Source organism: Henckelia pumila, chromosome 2, assembly GCF_033568475.1.
Source record: "Henckelia pumila isolate YLH828 chromosome 2, ASM3356847v2, whole genome shotgun sequence".
Taxonomy (NCBI): domain Eukaryota; kingdom Viridiplantae; phylum Streptophyta; class Magnoliopsida; order Lamiales; family Gesneriaceae; genus Henckelia; species Henckelia pumila.
In genome coordinates this window covers 192,835,286-192,856,581 of record NC_133121.1, presented here as the reverse complement: position 1 = coordinate 192,856,581, position 21,296 = coordinate 192,835,286, and the positions used below count along the sequence as shown (strand labels likewise).

General features: G+C 37.3%; 1 non-coding gene across 1 annotated transcript; it reads left to right on the top strand.

The window, feature by feature from the left end:
* The first annotated feature begins 20,937 nt into the window (after positions 1-20,937).
* Positions 20,938-21,044, top strand: LOC140885950 (small nucleolar RNA R71). Its single transcript, XR_012151362.1, has one exon. It is a non-coding gene; the product is annotated as a small nucleolar RNA R71 (small nucleolar RNA).
* The last annotated feature ends 252 nt before the right edge of the window (positions 21,045-21,296 follow it).

Genomic DNA, 21,296 nt, shown 5'->3' with positions numbered 1-21,296 from the left:
TTGAACAACGTCCACACTAAAGTAGTGGACAAAACACCATACGAGTTATGTAATGGCAAAGCTCCTAAGTATTCGTACTTGAGGATTTGGGGATGTCCTGCTTACGTGAAGCAGACAGTGGGAGATAAGTTGGATAGTCGATCCACCTTATGTTATTTTGTAGGGTATCCGAAGAATTAAATCGGATATTATTTGTATTATCCTGCTGAAACAAAGGTGTTTGTTTCAAGGAATGCCACCTTCTTGGAGAAGGAGTTCTTATTGGATAAGAAAGGCGACATGATGGAACTCGAAGAAATTTGAGAAGAACCCGAAATACAAAATAACAATCCTACACCTCAGGAACCATTGATAGACACGCCTGTACCTAGAAGATCTGAGAGGACTTCTAGACCTCCTATTTGATATGGTCTTCTTCTTGAAGGGGATCAAGATGAACCCGATGTTGGATGTGATCCAAGAAACTTCAAGGAAGCAATTTCTGATGCGGATTCAAATTTATGGCTTGAAGCTATGCAGTCGGAAATAGATTCGATGCATACAAACCAAGTTTGGTCTTTAGTAGATCCTCCCGATGGAATTGTTCCAATAGGGTGTAAATGGATCTACAAGAGAAAGCTTGGGCCTGATGGTAAGGTATTGACCTACAAGGCGCGATTGGTGGCGAAAGGTTATACTCAAAGACAAGGAGTTGACTATGATGAAACCTTTTCACCAGTTGCAATGTTCAAGTCCATAAGAATCCTTATTTCCATAGCTGCTTGGTATGACTATGAGATATGGCAAATGGATGTGAAGACTGCTTTTCTTAATGGAGACATTAAGAAAGAAATCTATATGAAGCAGCCTGAGGGGTACACATCCATGGGAAGCGAGCATAAGGTATGCAAGCTTCAGAGATCAATTTATGGTCTAAAACAAGCATCAAGAAGTTGGAACCAGAAATTTGATGAAACAATAAAGGATTTTGGTTTCATCAAGAACCCGGAGGAACCATGTGTGTACAAGAAAGTAGTTAAGGATGCTGTGACATTCTTAGTACTTTATGTTGATGACATCCTACTCATTGGGAATGACGTAGGGATGTTGCAGTCAACAAAGATATGGTTATCAGGTAGATTCTCGATGAAGGATTTGGGTGAGGCATCCTATATTCTAGGGATACAGATCTATAGAGATTGATCTAAGAGAATGATAGGACTCACTCAATCAACTTACATCGAAACCATATTGAAAAGGTTTTCAATGGATGGGTCCAAGAGAGGACATCTACCCATGTGTCATGGAGTTTCTCTATCCAAGTCTATGTGTCCCAAGACTGATGAAGAGATAGAGAAAATGACACATGTACCATATGCGTCAGCCATAGGTAGTATCATGTATGGGATGATATCTACAAGACCGGATGTAGCATTTGCTCTGAGTGTCACGAGCAGATATCAAGCTAATCCCGGTCAAATGCATTGGAAAGCCGTGAAGGACATTCTTAAGTACTTACGAAGGACTAAGAATATGTTCATGGTATATGGAGGAAGAGAACTAAAATTGGAAGGCTATACCGACTCTAGCTTCCAAAGTGACGTGGATGACTCGAAGTAAACCTCTGGATTTGTGTTCATGCTCAATGGCGGTGCTGTTTCTTGGAAGTGTTCCAAGCAGGACACCACAGCGGATTCCACCACTGAGGCAGAATACATTGCAGCATCAGCTGCTGCTAAAGAGGCCGTTTGGATGAGGAATTTCGTCCAAGAGTTGGACGTCATTCCTGAAGTTGTTGGTCCAGTCCCGGTGTACTGTGACAACACGGGTGCCGTTGCTCAGGCAAAGGAACTAAGGTCTCATCAAAGATCCAAACACGTACTGAGGAAATACCACATCATCCGGGAGATTGTGGAAAGAGGAGACATCACTGTCGAAAGAGTGGCCTCTGCAGACAATATCGCTGATCCACTTACTAAGCCCTTGCCAGGACCATTATTTGACAAACATCGTGAAGCAATGGGTCTACGTAGTATGACTAGTTGGCTTTAGGGCAAGTGGGAGATTGAAAGAGTAGGTGCCCGGTGAGCCAACTTGTGGCTAAGGGCTTTGATGACTCTTTGTATAAACAATCTTTTGTTTAAATATAATTTACACTTTTATTAATGGCAATGACTTTATCTTTCTTCATATTGTTATATTGTGATATACTATTGTTGTTTTGATAAAGACCTTGAATATACTATAGTGTATGTAAGATGTGGTAGAACATGGGGATGTCTATCATGAAACACATCTTATAGTCACTGTATATTCTAAACTGTTCCTAGTCGATTGAGCCGTCCGATAATAAGGATAAGGATCGCTCGAGTTTGAGACTAGCATTTGCGATGCAGAGTACCACGTTTCATTGGTAAGGAAAATAGAGATGTTCAAAGCATGCAAATGGATATTCATATGATGAATGATCGAACTACCCTATCCGGACTTTCCAAGTGGTTATCACTTATCGAGTGGATAAAGTTCACAATTTTGGTTGTACACCATTAGTCCTTACTACTTGAAACATCATTGAGACTCTATATGCTAGTACTGTGCTTTGACTTGTTTACCGACTCTATTGGGGTCATCAGGTGTCGGGATTGGGTACAGTTACAACACATATAGGAGTCGATGCTTTGTTGTCAAGGATTCACCACATACTTGCGAGTGTGGATATCCTATGCGATCTGAGGAGATATTAGTGTGACGAATCTCTGGCCAGAGTACATGATGTGTTTTAAGAAATGGTTTCTTAGTAGCACATGCGATGTCACTATTTGATCTTCAAGATGTATTGCATAGTTATCGAATCTCGAACGACTCTCGATTTACCAATGGTTGTTGATTCGATCGGGATATATGGATGAAGGGACCGTACTGTACGCTAACCAAAATCTATTGGTTCTTGCAGGCACTATCAGTGATACCTAGGGAATCATGGGGCGATGTTGCTAGGCGCTCTTACCATGATTCGATGGGCAAGTCGGAAATTGTTGTTCCGAGTCACAAGGAGTTGTGAGCCCACGGCTAGCTGTATCCCTGAACCATTGAGGGTCACACAGAGTAATGGATTTTTAATCCCCGTTGAGATAGTTAAATTTAAAGAGTTAAATTTAATGAACAAAGAAGTTGGACTTCTTAATTATGAGTAGAGGAGTAAGATTTTCTAAAATGACATAGGGATGGGCATTTTTGGAAATCACTGAATTCGGATTCAGAAAAATTTATCTTGACTTTAAAAGGTGCAGAAATGGTTTCTGTGCACATTGGTGAAATCGGTTTATCAATCGGAGTCATGATGAATTTTATATTAATTTCTGAACATGCGGGCTTTGCTTGTCGGGCTTGAACTTATGACTAATGGGCCCTAAGCTGTTAGCGGCCTACATTATAAATAAGTTATTGCAGTACAGAAATTATAGACAACAAGTCACAATTTTCGAAAACCTAGTTATTTTCTCTCTAAAGTGGCCGCCCTCTCCCCTCTGCTCGGAAAATCCAGTCTGTGAATTTTGAATTACAGTCTGGTTTAACGGATCAAATTCGTTAATTCTCTTCGTAGAAACTTCTGATAGATTTTCTAGTGCAATCTATCAGAGGGATTAATTATCCGTTCGTGGACCTGATTGAAGAACAGTTCGTCCATCAGTTCCAGGGATATACAACAAGAGCAGAGCAATCTGTTGGTGTCCATAATCTCGATTCGAGATTAGAGGTAAAAATTTATAATTGTTATTTAATTTTTACACACACAATTTAATCGTAAAAGTTTTGATACCCATTATGGAATCGTTCCATATAAAATTTTTAAACTTCCGCTGCACCGGGTATCAATTCTGATTGATCTGATCGCCGCGTTATCTAACACTAACTTGCGATGTCTTCATTATACCTTCGTATATCTCGGTTCTGAATTCTTCAATCTGAAATATAACAATCAAAATACTCATATCAAACTTCATTCAAGCTTATTATATCAGAAACGAATCAAACCATCAATAGCTCATCAATCAATCTCATTTCAAACCTCAACTTCTTCTTATTCGATTCAACTCGGCATCTTGTATCGTTAGCCTTCAAACTCAACTGAAACGGAAGAATAAAAATGTTATAACATTCATAACATCTAGATAAAAACTTCAGCTCAGGTGGAGGCTATCAAAACTGTCAAAAAACTCGCTTCAATGGCATAGCGATTGAAAATCGGTAACCGACAAAATATCGAAATCATTTCTAATCATTCAAATCATTCTGTCATTATATATTAGATGAATTCATCACCCCAAACCTCATATCAGCTGCTATAATTTTCAATATACATGCTAGAAGTCATAACCAATATATTCAACTATCCAACTTCGATCCGATATAGCATAAACAATCGATAGAATGCTAAGAACATGACAAAAGCATGAAATCTGATCTCTGATCAATATCTGATTTTGAAATCCATATAAAACAACACAAAACGTACATGAGATAGAAGCCCTCGTCGTAAGGATTCGAGAACAATTTACGAAATCAAAATCGAATAACCGGAGCAAAAGTTACAAGGATTTGAAGATCACAATTCCAAAGAAAATTGAAGAACACGACTCCTCTGTTTTTGAATTCTGAATTGTCTATATACATTACACGTTTCAAGCTGATAATATAAATATTAAATCGGATAACTTCAATACAAATTGCAATTTAGTCCCTCTAACTTCGTAAATTGCAATTCAGTCCTCAGCCCTCTTTTTAATTCAATTTCAATCCTAAATAATTTAAGAATATTAGAATTTAAATCAAAACTCTAAATATTCCCAAATTAAATATACTCGGACTAAAATTAAATTATCTCGGATTATATTAAATAATCCTGGATTAAATAAAATAATCTCGGGCCTTACATTTCTCCCCCACTAAGACATGAGTTCGTCCTCGAATTCATAAGCAGTATAGATATGCAGTCTGTATACTCATAAGAATAAAAAATAACAGAAAACTGAATAAGAACTCACATCAGTTGAATAGATAAGGAAATCGTTGCTTCATATCTTCTTCGACTTCCCACGTCGCTTCTTCAACTCCGTGCCTACTCCATTGAATCTTCACTAATGGAATGGTCTACGTTCGGAGTTGCTTTGTCTTCCTATCGAGAATCTGAATAGGTTGCTCGAAGTAGCTAAGATTATCATCCAATTCAGCTTCATCAGATCGAATCACATTAGACGCATAAGATATATACTTCCTCAACATCGATACATGAAAGACATCATGTATTCCACATAAAGACATAGGAAGAGCGAGTTGATAAGCAAGATTGCCTATCTTCTCGAGAATCTCATACGGCCCAATATATCGTGGAGATAACTTTCCTCGTTTGCCAAATCGGACTGTGCCCCTGAATGGTGAAATCTTCAGAAACACTCTATCTCCCTGATCAAAAGATAATGGTCGTCGTCGTATATTCGCATATCTGGTTTGTCTATGCTTCGCTGTTCTCATTCTCTATTGTATCAGCTTCACTTTCTCAGTCATTTGTCTAATCAAATCTAGCCCTAATTCAGGTAATTCAGAAACAATATCCCAATACAGTGGCGATCGGCACTTCTTCCCATATAACGCTTCAAATGGAGCCATCTCGATACTCGTCTGATAACTATTGTTATAAGAAAATTCTAAGAGTGGTATAAAATCTTGCCATGTAGTACCAAAATCAAGTACTACAGCTCTCAACATATCCTCAAGCGTCTGAATAGTTCGTTCAGATTGACCGTCAGTTTGAGGATGATAAGCAGTACTCAAATGTAAGCGCGTACCTAGAGCTTCCTGTAGGCTATGCCAAAAGTGCGAAGTGAATCTCAGATCTCGGTCAAAAACTATTGACTTTGGCACACCGTGTAATCTTACCACTTCTCGAATATAGAGATCTGCCATTTGATCATGACGATAAGTCATTCGGTAAGGAATAAAGCACGCAGATTTTGTCAATCTGTCGATGATCACCCAAACAACATCGCATCCTCGAGATGATCGTGGCAACTTCGTTACAAAGTCCATGGAAATGTGTTCCCATTTCCATTCAAGAATCGATAAACTCTGTAATAGGCCACCTGGTTTCTTTCTTTCAGTCTTCACCTGTTGGCAATTCAAACATTTGGATACAAATTCAGTCACGTCAGACTTCATTTGTTTCCACCAGTACTGATTCTTCAAGTCGTTGTACATCTTTCTGCCTCCAGGGTGAACATTGAAGCGACTGCAATGGGCTTCTTTCAAAATATTCTGTTTCAAGTCTGCATTATTGGGAACAACTATTCGGTTATTCACATACAAGATATCATCGTCACTAACCTTGTACTCAGACTGATGTCCTGATCGGATCATTTCAATTGATTTTCGTACATTCTGATCGGCTTTCTGCGCTTCTTTGATACGAATCAGCAATTCTGGCTCAGCACTGATTGCATATACTCTCATCGGCCTTCTATCATTCTCAAATACATATCGAGAAATACAACAATCCTCAATCAAACTAGATACACCTACCGTAGACAAGGATAAAGCACATATCTTTCTACTCAGGGCATCCACTGCTGCATTTGATTTCCTCGGATAGTATTTGATTTCACAATCAAAATCCTTCAATAATTCAAGCCATCGTCGTTGTCTCATATTCAATTCGGATTGTGAGAACAGATACTTCAGACTTTTGTGATCAGAAAAGATTTCAAACTTCTCGCCGTATAAGTAATGTCTCCAGATCTTCAAAGCAAAGACGATTGCAGCCAATTCAAGATCATAAATCGGATACTTGACTTCATGTGGTTTCAGTTGTCGAGAAGCATAAGCGACAAAATATCCTTTCTGCATTAAAATACATCCCAAACCCTGGTGAGAAGCATCACAATAAACAACAAAATCACCAGTACCTGTAGGGATTTTCAAAACCGGCGCTGTAGTCAATCTCTTCTTTAGTTCGATAAAAGTCCTTTCACACGCCTCAGACCAATTAATGGTGCATTCTTCTGTGTTAGATGTGTAATAGGCTTCGCTATCGATGAAAAATCTCGAATGAATCGACGGTAATAACCAGCTAAGCCCATAAAACTTCGAATTTCTGGCACAGATGTCGGTCTCTGCCAACTAATCACAGCTTCAACCTTACTTGGATCAACTGAAAATGCCATCTCCTGAAATTATATTACCAAGAAAAACAACTCTCTGCAACCAAAATTCACATTTGGATAACTTGGCATACAATTTCTCTTCTCTTAATGTTCTCAGTACAATTCGGAGATAATCAGCATGTTCACACAGATTCTTAGAGTATATCAAAATATCATCGATAAAGATAATCACAAAGTCGTCTAAATATCTTTGAAATACTCTATTCATCAATCCCATAAAAACTGCTGGTGCATTCGTTAGACCAAAAGTCATGACTATGAATTCATAATGGCCATACCTGGTTCTAAATGCAGTCTTAGGAATATCCTAGCCTCTAACCCTCAACTGATGATAACCGAATTGTATATCAATCTTCGAATATACTGACGAACCCTGCAATTGATCAAATAAATCATCGATACAAGGTAAAGGATAACGATTCTTTACCGTTGCTTTGTTCAATTGCCGGTAGTCAATACATAATATCATCAATCCGTCCTTCTTTCTAACAAATAAAACTGGAGCACCCCATGGGAAAACACTCGGTCTAATATATCCCTTGGCCAACAAATCTTCAGGTTGATCTTTTAGTTCTTTCAGTTCAATCGGTGCCATTCGATAAGGTGCTTTCGATATCGGCTGTGTACTTGGCATCAATTCAATACCGAAGTCTACCTCTCTGAATGGTGGCAATCCCGGAATCTCGTCAGGGAATACATCGGCAAACTCATTTACCACTGGTAGATCAGTCAATTTCGGACTAGTATTCAGTAAATCAACTGCATAGATCAGAAATCTCTCTGCTCCCTTCTGTAACAAATCAGTCATAGCAATAACAGATATCAAGGGAATTTTAGATCTTGCACCCTTACCATAAAATTTCCATTCGTCAGCCATCACTGGTCTGAACCTCACTATCTTCTGAAAACAGTCAACTGTTGCTCTGTACTTGGTTAGAATATCAATACCGATTATACAGTCAAAATCAGACAAAACAAGAACGATACAGTCAAGCTCAACTTCATTATCTTCATACTGTAGTACACAGTTTCTAACAGACTTCACTGATACTATACCTTTTCCCAATGGTGAAGATATAGACACTACAGTAGTTAATGACTCAACAGGCAATGAATACAATGTAACAAATTGTTTAGAAACGAAGGTATGCGACGCACCGGTATCAAATAAGACATAGGCAGGATAACCATAAAGAGAACAGTTACCTGCAATCACATCGTCCGGTGCCGCTTGTGCTTGCTCCTTTGTCAATGCAAACACTCATGCTTGTTGCCTCGGAGGTTGATTCACCATCTGACCTCCTCCTCTACTCTGTGCTGCAGTCTGTGGTTGGAAAGAGTGTACTGAAGTTACTTGTCTATCAGTCTGAGCTTCTGGTCTAGACGATCCAGTACCCTGAGCACCTTCAGAACCTCGTTGTGGACATACTCTCGCAAAGTGTCCCATCTTGTTGCAAATATGACAACTTCCAAATACACCTCGGCATTGTTCATTGGTATGTCGACCACCACACTTGGTTCAATAAACATCTGATCTCTGTCCAGCTCTAGACTATCGGGAACTACTTGAACTAGAAGAGCTACTACCACCTGATCTCTTGAATTGTTTGCTCTTACCCTTGAAGAAACTTTTCTTTCCACTACTGCTACCTCCAGCTTCAAATCGAGGTGGCTGTGGAATCTGTGGCTGTTCTTGTGGTTGCTTCATAGATTGGGAAAAAAACTGAGCTCCTCTTTGTTTCAGTATTCCTGCTTCTGCACCCTTTGCACGATTCAGAGCATCAGCAAAGGTACTTGGTCTTCCCGAATTTACAAGAGTAAACACGTTAGGATTCAAGCCATTTATAAATTGATCGGCTTGAGCTTCGTCACTGGCAGCAACATGTGGAGCAAACTTCATCAAAATCGTAAATTTTGCAACATAATTTTTTATATTCATTTGGCCCTATTGCAAACTTGCGAATTCCGCTCCCTTGTCCTTCCGATAAGACATAGGAAAGAAATGCTGATAGAAAGCAGTTTTAAATACAACCCAAGTAATAATAGTACCTCGGTTTTCAAATGATTTCTTTGTCGCTACCCACCAATTCTTCGCAAGGCCATGTAGTTGATGGATTACCAATCTCACTCGTCGTTCATCCGCATAATCGAGTGACTCAAATAACTGCTCTATATCCTCCAGCCAGTTTTCACAGTCAACAGAGTTCTCAGTACCTTGTAGTGTCGATGGTTTGAAGGACTGAAATCGCTTCAAAAGCTTCTCCATCGGATTGGCATCACCAAACAAATCAACAGAAGTACTACTCTGTCCATGTTCAGTTGCTGTCACTGGGACCTGTGCAGCATTTGTCTGTTCTGGTTCATTTACTGCCAATGTCTATCTAACTCCCGATGCTGGTCGGGGAGGCATATCTGATAATCAAACAGATTAGTGCACATTTCATCATATCATAACACATTTCTGTTTCAGTTCCACCTCTGATTAGCACAATTATGCCTTCTCAAGAGATCGAGTTGTGATTCATACTCATTCAATACATGCTATTACTTCAGTAAGATAATCAGATAGCATGTAATTCAAAACATTGTACGACATGTTCTTCGCAAATTATCACAGCATCATGTGACAATTTAACATCTATAATCAATGAATCATATACCATACAAGTATGAAAACAATAAATAAATCAGAATAGATGACTCGATCTACCTCGCTCATCTATTCCCAGTCCGAGAAACTTATCGCTCTGATACCACCTGTTGTGGGGACCTCGGGTTGCTAATCTCATTTTTGGGGAAACTAGTAATTAAACATCATTAATAAAACAAGGAAGAAAAAAGATCAAACAATTTTTTTTTTCAAACAGGGTGCGCGAGGTCCGCTAAAAATAGCGGACCGTTCGCCCCCTCAAACCCAACTCTCGGGTTGAACCAAATAGGCTGCGCTCGGTCTGCTAAAAAGAGCAGACCGAGCACACCTCTGAACAGTCCTGTGCTCTGGTTTTTGACAGCCAAATTTGATCTTTCTAAACAATCCAATCCATCATATAGAAGTCCTAAAACATGTAAACATACATAGAACAAAATCTAAACATGTTTATAACAAGGTTATACATAAAACCAACCTTTAAGATTTCAACAAAAGCATGAACTTTACAAGGTGTTCCTCAACTTTTTAAGAACATTAACCAAAGTATTTTCAACATGCTTTCTAAGAGATATAAACATCATTTCAACTACAAACAACCCGAGTCCACATATCTAGACTCTCTCATGAGCTACCCTCATCAACTATGGCCAGCTCCTGCCCCATCTGTTGCCATGCACACATACAAAACAAAGCAACAGCCGGATAAACTCGGGTGAGAAATCATTCTCAGTATAATCGACATATATATAAAGCATTAATATCAACTCTATTCATATTCGACTCAACAATAGAGTAAATAACGCATATATCGATTAAGAATTGATTCATAAAACGTCATTGCCATCAAGATTTGTAACCGATCTTGACATGGATATCCATCTATCGTAGCCATCCCGGATAGAAAATAAGGTTAACCGCAACATTGACATAGAATCAATTCAATATACTATCATATCGACTCAAACTCAAAGATCCACTACCTGAGATGGATCGACAACATCAAACATAATTCAAAACATATCAAGTATGTGGTTTTTGCAGGCCAACTCAAGAATAGTCGTTCTTGAGTTTCAAAGTCCCTAACTTGCGATGTCGTCATTATACCTTCGTATATCTCGGTTCTGAATTCTTCAATCTAAAATATAACAATCAAAATACTCATATCAAACTTCATTCAAGCTTATTATATCAGAAACGAATCAAAACCATCAATAGCTCATCAATCAATCTCATTTCAAACCTCAACTTCTTCTTATTCGATTCAACTCGGCATCTTGTATCGTTAGCATTCAAACTCAACTGAAACGGAAGAATAAAAATGCTATAACATTCATAACATCTAGATAAAGACTTCAGCTCAGGTGGAGGCTATCAAAACAGTCTAAAAACTCGCTTCAACTGCGTAATGATTGAAAATCGGTAACCGACGAAATATCGAAATCATTTCTAATCATTCAAATCATTCGGTCATTATATATCAGCTGAATTCATCACCACAAACCTCATATCAGCTGCTATAATTTTCAATATACATGCTAGAAGTCATAACCAATATATTCAACTATCCAACTTCGATCCGATATAGCATAAACAATCGATAGAATGCTAAGAACATGACAAAAGCATGAAATCTGATATCTGCTCAATATCTTATTTTTAAATCCATATAAAACAACACAAAACTTACACGAGATCGAAGCCCTCGTCGTAAGGATTCCAGAACAATTTACGAAATCGAAATCGAATAACCAGAGCAAAAGTTACAAGGATTTGAAGATCACAATTCCAAAGAAAATTGAAGAACCCGACTCCTCTGTTTCTGAATTCTGAATTGTCTATATACATTACACGTTTCAAGTTGATAATATAAATATTAAATCGGATAACTTCAATACAAATTGCAATTTAGTCACTCTAACTTTGTGAATTGCAATTCAGTCCTCAGCCCTCTTTTTAATTCAATTTCAATCCTAAATAATTTAAGAATATTAGAATTTAAATCAAAACTCTAAATATTCCAAATTAAATATACTCGGACTAAAATTAAATTATCTCGGATTATATTAAATAATTCTGGATTAAATAAAATAATCTCGGGCCTTACAAAGCGGTCTGTAGAATATATGTGGAGGGTGAAGGAAAAGGAAACGACCTCCAAAAAAGTGGAACCGGGCTAGAACCAGCATATAGTCGGGCTATGGACTATAAACTAAGCGCTTCTTGGGAGGCAACCCAAGCTAGTATCGGGAAACTATCGAGGAAACGACCATTGAACGTTTTCACCTTGTATGCCACGTTACACAGGAAAATGAGTCTTCACTAGCCAAAAGTTATTTTCTTTATTTTATTTTATTTTTTTTAGTTTTTATCATTTTTATTATATTTGTCCTTCGTGCATTTATAAACTAGACATCAATAATAATTTTGAGTTGTGTAGGTGAAAAAGTTGAAGCGGTGAAAGTTTATGCGCCACCCCTGCATGAAGAGCTTTGAGTGATTAAGATGGTGTCGAGTACTGACGCTCAGTGTCAAAGGTATGTGTCCTTGTTTTAATTTGTTTATTTTACATTGAGAAAAATGCACATTTGAAGTTTGAGGGGGCTGGGGGGGGGGGGGGGGTGTTTAAAATTTTTGAAAATTTTGAAAATTTTTCATGAGTTAGTTTGAGTTGAATACATGATGGGTACTTGTGTTGGCCTATGATCAAAATAATTTTTTGTGTCAAAAATGTTAATGTTATCTATATTTAATATTGAGTTCTCACCCATATGCACTATGCCTTGAATGTTTAGACCCTCGTGATTAGAGAAACTTTGTTATTTTGTGAGTGAATTGGATCATTTGATTCTTAACTTTAATGATTTATATTTGAAACCGAGGTAGACTTCTACAAGTTTAGAAATGATTTAGGCAAAAAATTTTATTGAATGATAAATTTTTATTGAGTGATGAAAAGTCGCCAAAGCAACAAAGAAATTTTTTTTTACAACTCCATCGGGGCCTGAAAGGGATTGAAATCCTAATCACCAATCCATGGCTAAGTTTTCGGATAAAATGGGGTTGATGCTCCATCCGGGCTATAGACGAGAGGATTGAAATCTGAATCCTATCTATAGTTATAGCCAAGTTTGCGGGTAATTATTGGGGCTAAATAAAATAAAATCGGGTGCAAAATCCGGTGATTTTATGAAAACTGTGATGAACATGAAAGTCCTTTTGATCTTAGTGAGTAGATGTTGAACTTGGTGGAGAGTGTTTTGAAATTAGAGAGCGGAGTTGATGATTCTATGAAACAAACTTGTTGCATTAGTGTATCGAAAGAGAGGAGGATAGACAAGATTGACGAATCACACACACATGAGAACTCTTGAGAAAATTAGCCTACATGTGTATTGAATCTTGAAATGTAAAAATTCGGAGGCCGATTACATTACTTATTATTGTTTTGCTCGGGACTAGCAAAAGCCTAAGTTTGGGGGAATTTGATAAATGCAATTTATGAACTTAATTTATATATGATTTGGCTTGACTTTTGTGATGTATCAAGTGGATATTATATGTATTATTTGTTGTTTTTGTGAGTTTCAAGAACAGTAGCAAGAAGAAGCGGAAGGATGCATTATGGAGTATCAACTTCAAAAAATTACTGGGCATTATTGATGCATTAAAATCAAATCTTCACCTATCATAACAAATTTTAAGATGTTTTAAAGCAACTATAAAAATTTCAGCTCAATCCGACGGTTAGATTGGGTGGTATGATGTTTTGAAAATTATCGCGTGATGCAAAATTTAGACCCGAAGCGCCTATCTTCATGCGCGGGTGCGCCGGTTGAGCAATTTTGAACCTCCCAGAGACAGAATCACATGAGCGGGCGCTCCTCTCTTCAAGCACGCCCGCGCCATCACGAAAGTCAGTTTTTTGGGTTGTTTTGGAAGGAAACCTTCGGACTTTTGTAGGCTTTTAATTATTGGATTTGAAGCACATATAAAATGTTGGATCACGAAGATTCATCATGATGATATACTGAGATGAAACAGACAATAACCGATTATTGTTTAATTAATTTACTTAGACATAAAATATGGCAAAATTTATTTTATGAATTTATAGTCCCGAATAATATCAGCCAACCATAATTTTCAAAAGGTAGCTAGATCCCAATTGCTTCCAAAGCAACCCCCATGTTTTTACCTCATGTCCAATAAGGGCCCAATAATATGACGCCGTTTAATGTGACATGTCAAGATGACCCATCAATATTAAGTTGTGATGGACGGTCGCCATGTGGATTCCCAATAATATGAGCCAATCCCATGGGAGTTCCACCCAACTTACAACATGTGTCGATCCAATGTACAACTTTCCGACGAACGGGCCCCCCCAATAATATGAGCCGGACCGTGCCCGCGGGTAGCATCTCATACATTGATCGTTGATGAAAGATAGGAATATTTAAACAATATTTAAATTCCCTTTTATTTATCTTGATATCAATTTTAAATCATATTTAAAATGAGGGATTTTTAATTTTTTGAAAATCTGTCTCATCATGCAATTATGTATGCTTGCGGGATTCATACAATTTAGTATAAACATGCATACATCAATAATATCATATATTATTTAAGGATGATCGATCCCATTATCTAATCGATCCGTGGTTGCCAATCACGAGTCTAAGTCCAATCCTAGGTGATATGCAAGTATGCAATGCAATCCTATTACATTGAGCTTTCATTTACATTTCTTCGGTCTTTATCGTCTGCTGGGCCCACCATTGTCTTCAAATCTTTATCTCCCACTAAGTCTAACAAATTTACAATAAATTTCGATGACAAGTAGGAGATACATATTTAAGGGGTGGGAACGGGCCATAAACCAAGCCCACTTTTTTATTACAAATGACAATTCAAATTTGGGCTATAAACCAAGCCCATTAATAAAACCCAACAACAATAAAACCAAATGTAAATTACCTAACATACACCTAAAACATTGGTCATGGCAATCGATCATCCTTTTATCCAATAATTAATTCAATAATTAAAACATTGGATAACATGCAATGAAATCATAATTAAAAGATAAAATCATATTTTATCTAATACATTCATAAGATCATATCTTATCATCAATTGTACCAAAATAATTAATTTTATAAAATCTAATTTAACGGATAAGATTTACAAATTTTCCAAAAATTCAAATTTATCCAAAAATCAATTTTAAAAATTTCGGACTCAAACAATTTGATCCGATGCCTCGTGGACCAATCAAAAACAATTTTCGATCGGACCAAAAACTAAAATTCCAAAATATTAAAATTTTAATTAAAAAATCAATTTTAATTTTTCCCGGACTGCCCGGGACATTCCAGGGCAGCCCCCTCCTCCACGTGGGACAGGGCTGCCCACGTGGAGGCGGGCAGCTTCGTCGCTGCCCTGGGCAGCGATCGATGCCCCTGTTTCGTCAAAATTTTAATTTTTAAAATTCGTTTTGTTTTCAAAAAACCGAGGCCAAATATTTTGTACAATCGATTAATTTAATCGTTTGATCTGAGCAACCTGGCTCTGATACAACTGTTGGATCATGCGTTCTCTGATCACACGGATGTGATACCCGGAGCAGCGGAAGTTTAAAATTTTATTTTTCGATATGGAACGATTTCATATCGTGGGTATCAAATCCTAATGATTAAAATTGTTGCAAGTAAAATATATAAATAATTAAATATTTTACCTATTCAAGCAAAGACTTGATTATGGACTCCAACAGAATTTAATCTGCTCTTCTTGTAAATCCCGAGAACCGATGACTTTCACGATCAACCTCCGGAATTAAGTCCACGAACAGAAAACTTAAACCCTCTGATTGATTGCACTAGAAATCAATCAGATGTTTATCGATGAGATTAAACAGATTTGATCTGTCAATTCAGAATGTAATTTTTCACAAAAATCACAGACTGAATTATCTCAAAAAGGAATAGAGGATTTCTAAAATCCCTTTAGAATATTTAGTGTGTAATTCGAAAATTACAAGATTAACTGTTACTGATTTTTGAACACTACACATGTATTTATAGATAATTTCTAGACTAGATTAAGTTATAATTATATTAGGACTCTAACTTCTTAGGGCCCACAATCCATAACTTAAGTCCAACAAGCCAAACCTGTTATTATAGAAATTAATATAAAATTCATCGTGACTCCGATTGATAAACTGAATTTACCAATGTGCACAGAAACTATTTCTGCATCTTTTAAAGTCAAGATAATTTTTCTGAATCCGAATTCAGTGATTTCCAAAAATGCCCATCCCTATGTCATTTTAGGAAATTTCACTCCCTTTTAGTTAAGAAGTCCAACTTCTCTTTCATTAAATTTAACTCTTTAAATTTAACTATCTCAACGGGGTTTAGTAATCCATTACTTGTGTGACCCTCAATGGTTCAGGGATACAGCTAGCCGTGGGCTCACAACTCCTTGTGACTCGGAACAACAATTTCCGACTTACCCATCGAATCATGGTAAGAGCGCCTAGCAACATCGCCCCATGATTTCCTAGGTATCACTGATAGTGCCTGCAAGAACCAGTAGATTTTGGTTAGCGTGCAGTACGATCCCTTCATCCATATATCCCGATCGAATCAACAACCATTGGTGCATCGAGAGTCGTTCGAGATTCGATAACTATGCATTACATCTTGAAGATCAAATAGTGACATCGCATGTGTTACTAGGAAAACCGAGTAACCTAAAACACATCATGTACTCTGGCCAGAGATTCGTCACACTAATATCTCCTCAGATCGCATAGGATATCCACACTCGCAAGTATGTGGTGAATCCTTGACAACAAAGTATTGACTCTTATATGTGTCGTAACTGTACCCAATCCCGACACCTGATGACCTTAATAGAGTCGGTAAACGAGTCAAACTACAGTACTAGCATATAGAGTCTCAATGATGTTTCAAGTAGTAAGGACTAATGGTGTACAACCAAAACCGCAGAATTTATCCACTCGATAAGTGATAACCACTTGGAAAGTCCGAATAGGGTAGTTCGATCATTCATCATATGAATATCCATTTGCATGCTTTGAACATCTCCATGTCCATTACCAATGAAACGTGGTACTTGACATCACAAATGCTAGTCTCAATCTCGAGTGATCCTTATCCTTATTAGCGGACGGCTCAATTGACTAGGAACTGTTTAGAATATACAATGACTATAAGATGTGTTTCATAATAGTGATCTCTCTTTATTCACTATCTCATCTTACTTACACTATAGTATATTCAAGGTCTTTATCAAAACAACAATAGTATATCACAATATAACAATATGAAGAAAGACAAAGAAAATGCCATTAATGAATGTAAATTATATTAAACAAATATTGTTTATACATAGAGTCATAAAAGCCCTTAGCCACAAGTTGGCTAACCGGGCACCCACTCTTTCAATAGATTGTTTATACATAGAGTCATAAAATCCCTTAGCCACAAGTTGGCTAACCGGGCACCCACTCTTTCAATCTCCCACTTGCCCTAAAGCCAACTAGTCATACTACGTAATCCACATGTTTCAATTCTCGAACAAAACAAACTTTCTGGCGCAAACTATACGGAATGGTTTCATAAGTTAAGATTATCCAGAGCTCGGAAAATATTTTCTAAGTGTTAGAAAAGGCTCCTCCGAAAATAGCCCCGGCTGATGTAACTTCGGAAAGGTTGGCCGAACTAGAGAAATGGTAAGACCATGATCTCAAGGCCAAATGTTACATGCAAAAATGGACAAGTCTAAATAAGTTTGCCATCACTACAAGAAACCAGGTTACTGGAAGCGCAACTGCAAAGAATGTATATCGAGTAGTTACGAACTACAAAGGATATATTTTATAAATGTTTCACTATTTCTTGGGTATTGGATACCAGATGTAGATCTCACATTTGCAATGAGTTGCAGATGATGACAAGAAGTCGTAAGCTTAGGATGGGTGAGACCCAGCTGAGGCTTGGAAATGGTTCCAGAGTTGAAGCCAAAGCAGTGGGAGACGTTTATTTAGTTTTGCAGAACAATTTTAAGTTATTTTTGAGAGATGTTTTATTTGTGCCAGATTTAGTTAAAAACATTATTTCTGTTTCTATGCTTGATAGAGATGGTTTTTTTTGTAATTTTGTGAATGAGATTTGCAATATTTACAAGAATGAATGTTTGATTGGAAATGGACAACTTAAAAACGATCTATATAACTTAAAATTAAAAGACGTTCCAATTAATTATGTTGATAAACCGGTAACAACAAATAAAAGGAAAAACGATAGTCAAAACTTGGCAAACCTTTGTCATGCTAGGCTAGGTCATTATTTGTTGATCGGGAGAGGGAAATAATGTAATTAAGTGTTCTTGGCTATTAATTGAATGGAATTCATGAAGATAAATTAATTATGAGTAGTTGTTGTCAAAACCAGATGAAATCTGAACCTCTAGACCATTTATTCTCTCATTGATATTTCTCTGAAAATTGTGTGAGTTCTACTAAACATCCATTGCTTATTTTTATTTTATTTCAAACCTTCTGATCATTAATTTTCTGAATAAAATTAGAACTATTTTAATTAAAAGTACTAGATAATTTCATATTACTCCTCGTGAGAACGATACTCTATTCACTACTATATTAAAACTTGACACCGTGCACTTGCGGGCATAAATTTTGCAACAAGTTGTAAAAAAAAAATTCTTTGTTGCTTTGGCAACTTTTCATCATTCAATAAAATTTTTGCCTAAATAATTTCTAAACTTGTAGAAGTCTACCTCGTTTCAAATATAAATCACAAAAGTTAAGAATCAAATCATCCAATTCACTCACAAAATAACAAAGTTTCTCTAATCACAAGGGTCTAGACAATCAAGACATAGTTCATGTGGGTGAGAACTCAAGATTAAATATAGCTAAAATTAACATTTTTACACAAAACATTATTTTCATCATAGGCCAACACAAGTACCCGTCATGTATTCAACTCAAACTAAATCATGAAAAATTTTAAAAATTTTCAAAAATTTTAAATACCCCCCCAAACTTAAAATGTGCATTGTACTCAATGTAAAATAAACAAATTAAAACAAGGACACATACCTTTGACACCGAGCGTCAGTACTCGACACCATCTTTATCACTCAAAGCTCTTCATGCAGGGGTAGCGCCTAAACTTTCACTGCTTCAACTTTTTCAACTACACAACTCAAAATTATTATTGATGTCTAGTTTCTACATGCACAAAGGATAAATATAATAAAAATGATAACAACTAGAAAAATAAAATAAAATAAAGCAAATAAAAATACTAGCTTGGGTTGCCTCCCAAGAAGCCCTTAGTTTATAGTCCATAGCCCGACTATATGTTGGTTCTAGCCCTGTTCCACTTTGTTGGAGGTCGTTTCCTTTTCCTTCACCCTTCCACATATATTCTACAACCCGCTTGATCTTTGGTTTCTTTTTCTTCTTTTTTAAATTTGGCGCTTGATCCTTTGGAGCTTCAACATCAATATTAGCTCTTTGACAGCCCTCCAGCTTCACAACCGGCTCAATCATACATAGTTCTTCAATAGGTGGATTAGGTTCCTTCATAAATATGCTAAAAATCACCCATGTGCCTTCCACACCCATCGATAACTCACCCTTCTTGACATCAATTTTGGCATCAGCAGTAGCCAAAAACGGTCTTCCAAAAATCAACGGAGCACCATGATCCACTTCCATATCTAAGATCACAAATCCGCCGGGAAGATAAATTTATCCACCTTAACTAGCACATCTTCAACAATACCTAGTGGATATGTGATGATTCTATCCACCAACTACAATGTGATCATGGTCGATTTCATCTCTTCTAATTCCAAGACCCTATAAATTGACAATGACATTAAATTAATACTGGCCCCTAAATCACATAATGCAGTAGTAAAATGAGATCCACCAATAGAACAAGGAATAGTAAAACTCCCTGGATCTTTCAGCTTTTGTGCCATTTTCTTTTGAAGCACCGCACTACATTCTTCAGTCAAATTCACCACCTCGTTCTCTAGGAGCCTCTTTTTCTTGGACATCACCTATTTGATGAATTTTTCATAGTTCGGCATTTTTTTGGACATCACCTCTTTGATATGAATCTTCTTGAAAATCTCCCAGAATTTGGAGAACTGCTCATCCAATGCCTTCTTTTTGAACCTTTGAAGATATGAAAGTGGAGGCTTGTACATCAATTTCTGCTCAGATTAGATCTCCTTCTCTTCTACTTTCTTCTCCTCAGCAGTAGGTTCTTGGACTCCAACTTCTTTTCCACTCCTCAACTCTATGGCCTTACACTGTTCTATGGGATTCACCTCAGTATTGCATGGAAATTGACCGCGGTTGTTATCTTTTAGTGTGTTCGCCAATTGCCCAATGCTAGTCTCCATAGACTGCAACACAGCGCCCATATTGACCACATGTGTCTCCAAGCTGTCAAGGCGAGACTCAATCCTCTCCATCCTCTTACTCGATTTCTGCACAAAAGTACTATCCACATCTTTCAAAGAAGTCTTACCCTCATCCTTGTTTGTATTGAACCCCGGAGGAGGATTCAACACATTTTTGTTGTTAGCATAAGAAAAATTTTCATGATTACGCAAGCTAGGATGGTAAGTATTAGGGACAGGTTACCTCGATAGCCTCCATAACCTCTTTGATTGATGTACTGAGCTTGTTCATGAGGATGAGATTCCTTGATGACAACATGCACACCTGCTGGATCTGCGACACTAACCTTATTCAATGCAGCGACTTGCATAGTTAGTGCAGATAATTGTGCGGTTATTGAGGTCAGAGGATCCATTGAATACACCGCTTTCTTGACTCCCATACATTTAGATGGCCATTGATAACTATTGATCGTCATTTATTCCAGCATATCATAGGCCTGAATGGGGTCCTTTGAAAAGATTGTTCCCCCAGCTGCAGAATCCACTGACATACTTGTAGGAGTGTTCAAACCACTGTAGAAAAGCTCGATTTCTTCCCAAACTGCAAAATTATGATTAGAACAACGTCTAAGTAAATCCTTATACCTTTCCCATGCCTCGTAGAGTTTCTCAGAATCCATCTGCATAAAAGTGCTGATTTCTATCTTTAGTTCAGTGGATTTGGCCGGTGGAAAGTATTTCTCAAGAAACTTGACCGCCATTTCCTCCCAAGTAGTTATGCTTCCTAGCGGCAACTACTGCAACCAGCTCCTTGCCTGGTCCCTGAGAGAAAAAGGAAATAACCGTAAGCGAATAATATCCTTAGGAACACCGTTCATCTTTACCGTATCAGTAATCTCCAAGAAGGTCCGTAGGTGTAGATGAGGATCAGCAGTTGCACTCCCATTAAACTGGTTCTGTTGAAC